General features: G+C 46.0%; 3 non-coding genes across 3 annotated transcripts; 2 read left to right on the forward strand and 1 right to left on the reverse strand.

Moving 5' to 3' along the window:
- Positions 1–3,685: 3,685 nt before the first annotated feature.
- TRNAT-AGU (transfer RNA threonine (anticodon AGU)) lies at positions 3,686–3,758 on the forward strand. Its single transcript has one exon. It is a non-coding gene; the product is annotated as a tRNA-Thr (tRNA).
- Positions 3,759–7,785: 4,027 nt separating this feature from the next.
- On the reverse strand, positions 7,786–7,902 carry TRNAL-CAA (transfer RNA leucine (anticodon CAA)). Its single transcript has 2 exons — positions 7,865–7,902; positions 7,786–7,830 (listed from the first exon to the last, which is right to left on the reverse strand). It is a non-coding gene; the product is annotated as a tRNA-Leu (tRNA).
- A 378-nt stretch (positions 7,903–8,280) lies between these two features.
- On the forward strand, positions 8,281–8,353 carry TRNAT-AGU (transfer RNA threonine (anticodon AGU)). The gene has a single exon. It is a non-coding gene; the product is annotated as a tRNA-Thr (tRNA).
- The last annotated feature ends 1,802 nt before the right edge of the window (positions 8,354–10,155 follow it).

Here is a 10,155-nt window from a genome sequence, read left to right on the forward strand (position 1 = left end):
TGTGTGTGTGTGTGTGTGTGCGTGCGCGTGTGTGTGTGTTTCATATTACAAAATAAACATTTCAGTGATACAAAATTTATGAAGTGGAATACTTTCTCGCAAAATTTTCACACACACACACATCATACACGCGTAAATACTGAACACGTAGGGGGCAAACGGCATTGTTATGACACCATGTACAGTTGTGTGTTGGACTGCTGCCATTATCCCTCTTTCCTCACCCTCTCTCTCTCTCTCTCCCATCCACACCCTACATCTCCTACTTCACCACCTCACTTCTCTATCCTGATCCTCACCCCCCTCCCAACCTATCCATCCCTCTTTGCTTCCCTTCCCTTCTGTCCCTCTTCAACCCCTCTCTTCTTCCCTCCCTCACAATCACACACCTTTCCTCCATCATCATCATTCCCTCCTTACTTCTCCTTCCATTCTCATGTTTTTTTTTTCCCCCTGCCTCTTTAACCCCCTCTTTCTTTCCACCTGTCTTACCATCCCACCCCATCCCCACAATCCATCCTCATCCCCCTCCTTACCCGTACTTCCTCATTTCCCCATCTTCTTACCTCCCTTCTCACCTTCCTCATGTCAACCATCACCCTACATCTCAACACCCTTCCTCCACCTCACCCCTCCTCACTTTTCACCTTCCTCACCCTTGTCAATCTTTACTCTTTCTTCCTTCTCACCTCCTCCTCTTCCTTCATGTTCCTTACACCCTTCCTCCTCACCCATAAAATCCTCGCCCTTTTGCATCCTCCCTCTGTCCTCATCATTCACCTTCCAATTACCTCCTCTTCTCAGTTCCTCACCTGTCTCTCCTCCACCTACACCTTCCTCCCTCACTTCCAACCACGACATTTCACCTCCCTCACCCCCCCCCCACCCTTCCACTCTCAATTTAAGCCTGGTCACACTTCCTCACCCATCGCTCACTCTTTCAACTCTCGCTCCTCCTCGCTCTCTCTCACCTTTTCACTATTCCTCCCGCCTCCTCCAACTCCAATACCCTCTAAACACCTCTCTCTCTCTCTCTCTCTCTCTCTCTCTCTCTCACACACACACACACATACACACACCACAATTTTTTCACCTCTATTCACCCTTACTCCCTCCACTCTCATCATCTAAACTCCATCCCCCACCCTCCCTCTTACCCTCAACCTTCCTGGAGCAGTGTTTACCCCAGCTATTTGGGTCAGGGGGCAATGGCACCTTCCAAACTGTTATAGTTGAAAATATACACACAAGCCCAGATCAACACAGGCACCCAAGTTTATAATCTTTGCATCTTTTTTTTTAATGCAAGGTAGAAAGTCTCAAAGGCCAGAAGCTCGCAAGATTGTTCCAAGAAAAATAAAAACAAGATATCAGAGCCAAATTCAAGATCGGTTCATTTCGAGGTGCCTGGACATACTGCGTTTGAAAGCCTGGAAGTCACAGGCAGTAGGAAATACAAAAAGAGGGAGACAGTTCCAGGGCTGACCTGTTGCATACATGAAGGACTGCGAGCAACGGTTAACTCTTGCATTACAGTGCTGGACAGAAAAGGCATGAGAGTTTGTTGCCAGACAGTTGCTATTCGCCTGTCGTTGTGGTCGAGGGATGCAAGCAGACAGTTCAGAGGAGCAGTGACCGCTGAAACGGCGATAGAAAAAGAGATAAAGATGCATCAGTGCGACGAGGAGACAGAGGTTGAATGGAGCCAGTAAGAGGAGGAGAGTTTATGAAACGAAAAGCCTATGACTCCACCTTGTTGAGAAGAGCTGTATATGGGGAGCTTCCCCACATATGAGAGTTGTACTCTACACAGGGGCGAATAAAACCCGTGTATAAAGCCAAAAACTGTGCAGAGGTAAATATGGCACAAAGTCAGCTTAGCACACCTAATCTCTTAGAAGCACAGTTTACAAGAGAGGTAATATGATCTTTCTCAGATAAACCTATCTCTATGTGGCTAAAATAATCTCTGTATCTATTAACTACCAAGCTCGTAAAATTGCTGCTGCGAAAATACACACATCATGAGATACACAGTGATATTAAGCTAAGTACGTGATGTATTTTCAACTCTCATCTGCCAAATGCCCGAGTTATGGTTGGTTCTGATATAAACAAAGTGTAAAGAAAACCTGCTGTGCTTTAAAGGGTGGTAACAAATGGGATGTTGGAGAGGGACGCCTGCATGTGGTGGCACTGATAACTATGTGGTGTAAGGAACAGATACAGTTTTGTACATTCTAATATATCAGTAAATATATCTACTATCTATATATCTACCCTTATTGTGATTTCAATGCTCGGTTATAAAAGTCCCTCAACTCCCTCCCTATTCCCAAACAGGAAGATGGTCGACTGCAGTTCCAGTTATCTGTCTACCTACCCTTATAGTGACTTCAATGCTCAGTTATAAGTCACTCAACTCCCTCCCTATCCCCTAAGAGGAACATGGTCGACTACAGTTCTAACTATCTATTTATTTGTCTATTCATCTATCCTTACAGTGACTCCAATACTCGGTTATAAAAATGTCCCACAACTCCATTCCTATCCCCTAACAGGAAGATGGTCAACTGCAGGACTATATATCTATCCATCCATCCATCTATCTATCTATCTGTTCATCCATCCAGCACATGACTCCCTCCCTATCTCCTAAAAGGAAGGTCGAATGCAGGAGGGCGGCAACTTTAGCCAGCACTCCCCAAGTTCAAACTTCAGATGAACGTGAGGCAACAACAACAACCACTACTACTACTACTACTATAACTACTACTTCTACCCCGTCACAATAGATGCTGCGGGAGAGGCGGTGGAGGTCACAGGAGACGTGAACTGAACGTTGCTATGCTGACTACTGCCCGGGGGAGTTAGGGATATCGAGAGGGGAATTTCAGTAAACAACGGATGGTAGACGAAGCTGCGTAGAGCATAGAGAACAACTTAGTGGGTATATATCGAGAGTAGACGAGTTTATGATCTTGCTTTACCTATGCGATTATCTTCCACGTTAGCTATCCCAAAAGTAGATGAGAATAAGATCAAACTCTCTGCTCTTAGATGAAAACAGGCTTCAATCTCTGGTCTCACCTCGCAAACACATTCTAGACATCTTCTGACCTTTGTGCTCATGCAGTGAAAAAATGTTCATGCACTTTTGCTACTGCCAACAATCGGATACACTTATAGCAGACGAGGGTAGCAATTAAAGAGGTCGCGCCAAACAAACTCTCTCTCTCTCTCTTCGCAGACAAGGGTTATCTTAAAGAGGTCTCTCTCTCTCTCTCTCTCTCTCTCTCTCTCTTCGCAGACAAGGGTTATCTTACAGATCTCTCTCTCTCTCTCTCTCTCCACTAGGTGCGCGTTCCTGCACTATTAAACAATAACTGCTACACTGAAGCCACTCCCTAGGCTATAAAAGTTACGTAGAGCTATTAACACACATTTACACTGCAAACACGAAACCCTGTACGTAAGGAAACGCAGTCACTATCAAGAGAAACAGAAATTACACTTTATACAGTTCCCGTTGACAGCCACTGATCATTAAGGACTATATAACAGCGTCTTAAAACACTCTACTCACCAATATTCCTCATTTTGACAAGATATGCTGCGGAAAAATTAATAGGTGCATACTTTTTATGTATAATTTTCTTCTACAGGGATTTTGCGCCGTTAAGCAGCCTTCATAGCTCAGTGGCTAGAGCGCTGGTCTAGTAAACCAGAGGCCGGGAGTTCGATCCTCCCTGAAGGCACAGTGGGTATATAATTTTACACATATAATACTTTTCTCTTAACAATTTGTGCTATAGAGTTGTAACTCCCTCAACTAGGCAAAGCCGTCCTTTATTCTTACAACTATCATCATAGGAGGTAAGCATGCAGATATGTAAACCACACACACACACACACAAAACCATCATTCTTACCTTTCTCTACACATACACACAAAACCATCATTCTTACTTTTCCCTACACATACACACAAAACCATTCTTACCTTTCCCTACACATACACACAAAACCATCATTCTTACCTTTCTCTACACATACAGTACACACAAAACCATCATTCTCTCTCTCTCTCTCTCTAACCTATACCATCATTCTTACCATCTCCCTCCTGCAGGCATTCTGTAAACTTAGGAGTCACTTGGGGATTTCAGTGATGTACTTTCAAATAACTGTACAATAATGGCTTCTCACGTACCCTCTTCAATCACGTTCGTACCCCCGAAGGTTCGTGTACCCCAGTTTAGACTACACTGCTGTACCGCTGAATTAAACAGTATGGTCTAAATACGAGTACCGAGTTATGACTCAAAGTAAATTTGGCGGTGAAAAAATACGAAAAATGATGATGGTGTGTAATACAACTATGTATACAGTATGGAAGGAAAAAACACAATTAAAGAAGGTGGTTAAAAATACATTAATGCTCGTCTCCAAAGTAAACTTGTATCTAAACACAAACATATGCGTGTGATTATACATGTGACAGCCTCCCACCACCCCTATCTACCTTCCTACTTAGCCTTGCCAACAACCCCCTCCCTCCAGCACGTCCGCCTTCCCCTCCTCCCTACCAATCTCATTCTTCTCCCCATCAATCTCAATCTTCTTCCTCCTCCTTCTCCCATTCCCCTTTCTCTCAACCTTCCCCTTCCCCTCTCCACCGTTCCCCGTTCATCATCACCTCTACCTCCTCCACCCCACATTTCTATCTCTCTCTCTTTCCCTCCCTCTTCATTTCCGTTCCACTAACATTTCCCTTCTCCACCCCTATCCTTTCTGCTTCCTGTCTCCCTTCTCCTCACCCCAACCTAACCTTGTATAGCCTTCTTCCTTTACTATCGACATTTTAGACTAACAATTCAATACCTTCGTCAAAGATTTCTTCGTAATAAGTCTCAAGAGTAAAGTACCACCAGCTCTACCCAGTTAATAACCACTATATTACACTACACCCACCCCCTCTTATTATCAGATGCTTCCCTACTCCCTACTTTTTTTCTTACCTTGTCAACTCCCCCTTCTTCCTCCTTTTCTCCCTAAGTGTTACCTCACCACTCCCCCCCCCCCGTCACTTCCATTCACCTGTCACCCGCACCCCTCATCTCCCCCCTCTACGTCCAACTTCCCCCCACCCCTCACCCTACCCACAGGCTTCACCCTTCCCTTCCTTTTCCTTCCTCCCCTACCATTTGTTCCAGCCTCCCTCCCCTTCTCATACAACCTATTTAACTTCCTCCTTATCCATCTCTACTTCCTCCTCCCCTTCCACCATCGTTCTTCCCATGCACCCTACTCCCCTCCACCCCCGTCCCCAATCCACGTGTCCCTCTATCCCCCCCCCGGCACTCCCCACCCCCTTCTTCCTCATGTACCTCCCCCTCTCCCCATCCATACACCCCAACCCCTCTCCACGTCACCAACACCCCCTCCTTACCTCCCTTTCCCCCTCCTCCCAACCACATCGCGGTCCACCTGCGTCTTTCCCTCACCTTGCACCCCTATGTCTCCCTCCCTGGCCCCACCCCGATTACCTTCTCCCTCTCCTCCACACCTACCCCTTCTCCACCACTCCCTCACCCCTACCCACCCAGCCCTCCCCCACCCCCATCACACTGGCCATCAAAAAGTCACATGGTTGAGGATAAAGCAATGCGAAGGAGAGGGAGAGGGGGGAGGGGAAGACGAGGAAAAGGAGTGGGGGAGAGGGAAGGAAGGAAAGGAAAGAAGGGTGGAAAAGGAGAAAGGAGTAGAAGGAAAAAAGGAAAAGGGGGAAATCAGAGGAAGGGGGAAGGAATTACATGACAAGAAACTGCAAGTAATGGGAAGGGAAAGAGAATGTGGAAGAGGTGATAAGGGGAAAGGAAAGAGGGATGGGAAAGAGGTTAAAAGAAAGGAGTGAATGAAATAGAAGAGGGAAGAGGAAGGAAAGGAAAAGGAAGGGAAGGGAATCAAGGACAAGGGAAGAGGGAAAGTGGGTAAGGGTGACTTGGAGAAATATACGAGAACTGACAGATAAGGAAGGACGAACGTAGAAAAGGAAGAGAGGAGGCCAAGAGAGAAGTAAATATATACATAAGAAAGGGGCATGGTGAATAAGATAAAGACAAGAAACAATGAAGAAGAGAGAGAGAGAGAGAGAGAGAGAGAGAGAGGCTTACGTATGACGGAAGGAGAGCAAAAGATGCCTGAGGGGAAGACAAAAGTGGGAGGGGAGGGGAGGGGAAAGGAGGCCTGTGGCAATGATATAAAACAGACCTTCCCTCCCCTCACTCCACCTCTCTCTCTCTCTCTCTCTCTCTCTCTCTAGCACTGCATCCTCTGTTCCCCTATGTCATTCACTCCCCCCTCTCCCTCCCCTCCCTCTCCTCTCGCTTTCCTCCCCTCTCCTCTCCCCTCCCTTCCCTCTTTCCCCCTCTCTCTTTTGGCGCAGTACCAACTCTGCTGCACCAGAAAGGAAAGGACAGACACGAATATAAAATAAAGAAGGAAAATAAGAGGAAAGAAGGGAAACAGAGAATGGAACAGTGGAGGTGTGTGTGTGTGTGTGTGTGTGTGTGTGTGTGTGTGTGTGTGTGTGTGTGTGTGTGTGTGTGTGTGTGAAAGGAATAAAAGGGGCGAGATTGGAGGGGAAATGTTAAGAATTGTGAAGGGAAGAGGGGAGAAAGGGGAAGAAAGAGGGGAAACGCAGAAAAAATGTAATTAGAAATGGAAATAAGAAAAGAAAGAGGGATAATAGGGTGAGGGGAGAGTGAGTGAAAGGCGAGAGGGAGATAAAGATCCACAACGAGAGAGAGAGAGAGAGAGAGAGTTAACCGGAAGAGGGTCAAGGATGGTAGCATGGTTGTGATGCCGCGTGGGATGGTTAGCGAGTGGAAGGGAGGTGTGGGGGGGTAAGAAGGATAGTCTGAGAGTGGGGGAGGGGTGAGAGGAAGGAGGGAGAAGGATGGTTGGTAAGTGGGAGAGTAAGAAGAATGGAAAAGTGGAAGGGGCAGAGGGACGGTCGGTGAATAGATGACTGAGAGGGGTGAGAGGGAGGGTCAGTGAGTGGGACAGATTAGCCCTTCATGGTCGCGTCTTTTCCCTTATCATATTTCATCTAAAGCCAAACTATTTCAAATTATCACACCATAGTCACATCCCATTCCAAGACAAGCCCGTTACCTCTACGCCACATCTAACCCACTCAAGCCTCACCTACCTAACATAATCAAGCCACACCTAACACACCCATAACACACCTAACACACCCATGCCACACCTAACACACCCAAGTCACACCTAACACATCCATATCATACAGTCAAATCCAAGTGACATCTGCCACGCGTAAATGAACATCATATATAAACACAACCATACCGTACCTAATACACCCAAGCCACACCTGCCATACCCCATCTCACCTGCCACTCCTGATGAGAATTCGCCCCCCCCCCAGCTCCTTCCACGTCGTTATGCTCCACTCCACCTTAATAGTGGTATCGGTCTTCCACATCCTTGATTTACTTCACACACTAAGCCACAACCTTTGCAAAGTCCAAGCCACCTTCCATGCCACACATCAAGCCACATCCCTTGCCAGGCCCAAGTTTCCTTCCTCGTTGAGCCCATGCCACATCCCCTGCTGCTCCCCTGCCACATCCAACCTACTCCTCTGGCCTTCCCCACTCATTTACTTAATCCAACTATTCTTCATTCACCCTGTCAGCTCTGTCCATACACAGGAGCTCAGTGAACCTGGGTATCCCATTTCTCGTAAAAGGTTAGTGTCAGGAGTGGGATTCGAACCCACGCCCTCAGAGAGGACCAGAATGCCCAACCCCCTCTACCGGAGGGGAAGATTAACCTTGAGTCTGGCGCCTTAGACCACTCGGCCATCCTGACCTGATATTTGATTATCTATGGCCTTAAATGGGCTGATCCTTGACCTTAACCATCTCATTACAGTATTTCAAGTAAACAATAGGTCAGCTCAAATTTCACAACTGACGTAAAAGCTACTGTATATACTGTATACATTTCATCTGTAGGAGCCCTTAGCAACGATAGCTACACTATTCTCTCCCGTACACTTGAAACACTGACTTCCATCATGCGTGCATTTACCAATATTGCATATGGTTGAAAAGATAACTTCTCATTTTGTAGTTTTTAATTCAACTGCCAGGACAATGCACAAATACCAACGAAAGAAGAGATAGCAACTACCTGTACTGGTACGTGCTTTTCAAAATTTAATACGACCTTCTAGAATGGAACCCTGCCTCCATAGCTCAGTGGCTAGAGCGCTGGTCTAGTAAACCAGAGGCCGGGAGTTCGATCCTCCCTGGAGGCACTGTGGTTAAGAAGTTTTTAATGATTCCACCCATCAACGTGGGAAATACGCTGCTGCATGTGTGGTACTTCGCCAAGAAAACCTAAGGCCGCATTATCCAAAGCCATCAAGCAATTTCTGTTTTCGCTAAATGATTCTACCGCTTAGAAGGTACCTTCAAATAGTGAGGGGTGGGCTAAGACCGGGAGTGTACCACCTTCAACAAGGACCACGAACAGGTCAACACCCACACACACCAACTGACCTAATGGCCCAATATTTGACTGTCATTCGACACTGACCTTCTACTGATTAATGTCAAATCAAATTATTTCATTCTTGCCTAACCCCGAACCCTTTCAAGTCTGGCTTAAATCAGATCAAAACTGAGTTGACTGCCCAGTGCCTGACCTGCCAACTTTCCCTGCGACCTTGATTTTTGGCTCTCGGAATCGAATTTCTTTATTCTTGCTTTAACCTGAACCTTCTACAATGCTTAGTGTACAACCGATAAAAACCCTTTAACCTGTCCTTCCCATGTATGACCTATTGTTCTCAAAATCAATGTCACCCCCAGGGATGATCCTCAACCCACCCACCCAAGTTTATCCGAATCAAAACTGCCTTAGTACTTCCGTTCACACACACACACACACACACACACACACACACACACACACACACACACACACACACAAAATCAATCAAAACAACACCCACACAGGCGTGGGAGCAACAAGTCTCTCCTATGCTACACAAAATTGTCTGGAGTTAGCACGAATGAAATAAAGGTTACGTGTTCACAGTGAAGGTGTTAAAAGTGAAGGTAAGAGGTAGGAAAGCCTCAATTTTTTATGGACTTTTAATAAGCACCTGTGAGTTTTAGCTACTTAGTCTGCACACCACGTTACACACAAGTCCCTCGCCTTTGGGAGAAGCCAGACACACTGCCTTACCGCACGTGCTTCAGAACTTATTAAAAAAATGGAGGCTTTACCGTACCAGCCCTTGGCGTGCAGTTTCAACAATACAGTCAAACGTATTTTCAGGTTTTTCTTCAATAAGGTGTAGGTTATGTACGTAGCTTAATAATTCATGTTACCCACAACTTAATATATAATCACTGCTGCCTCTAATTCCATATTTCCGCAAGAAATCATACTTTCCCGATTAAGGAGTCATCATGTACACGTAAGGCAATAGGGATGAGTCACCATCAATAATTAACCGTTTCATAATAGGCTGATGCTCTCCATAAACATGTCAAGGCCGGCAAGTTGAACGTTCGAGATCAGGCATGGTTTGTCACTGAACAATGTGGTATTACAGGCAGCCAGGCTAAGTCAGTGAGGGCACTTGTAATTCAATCGCATGTGATTTCCATGCGGCTGTGCCCTGTGCAAGCATCCAATAAAATGAAGCAATTCACTTGCAACTTAGGCACCAGAAATGAAATGGAAAACATATCCTAACTAACGGCCAACAGTAGAAACGGTGGTTACAGAGTTCATAAGGCCTTCTACCTTTCCCTGCCATTCCTATGATTCTCCACCGGTCCCACGTCCATTGTTATCTGCAACTACAGTCAACTCTCTGATGATTCAACCCCTCATACCTGATTTGCAAGAAAGGTTATTCCTAGTTCTTATAGCGAAACTGACTCGTACAGCAAGTGCCTAAGAAGAACAAGCCACGAAACCGAAGTTCCCATAAGCGGTTCAAAACATAGGCTCATAAATGTTCTGTAACTCCAGAAGCTCCTGTCACTCATATAGATATCCCAGTCACTGGTGGAGGCAGCTCCCACATGACTCATCTGAACA

The sequence above is a fragment of the Coenobita brevimanus genome, chromosome 14 (assembly GCF_032717465.1).
Source record: "Coenobita brevimanus isolate Jiangsu-jjx chromosome 14, ASM3271746v2, whole genome shotgun sequence".
Classification (NCBI taxonomy): domain Eukaryota; kingdom Metazoa; phylum Arthropoda; class Malacostraca; order Decapoda; family Coenobitidae; genus Coenobita; species Coenobita brevimanus.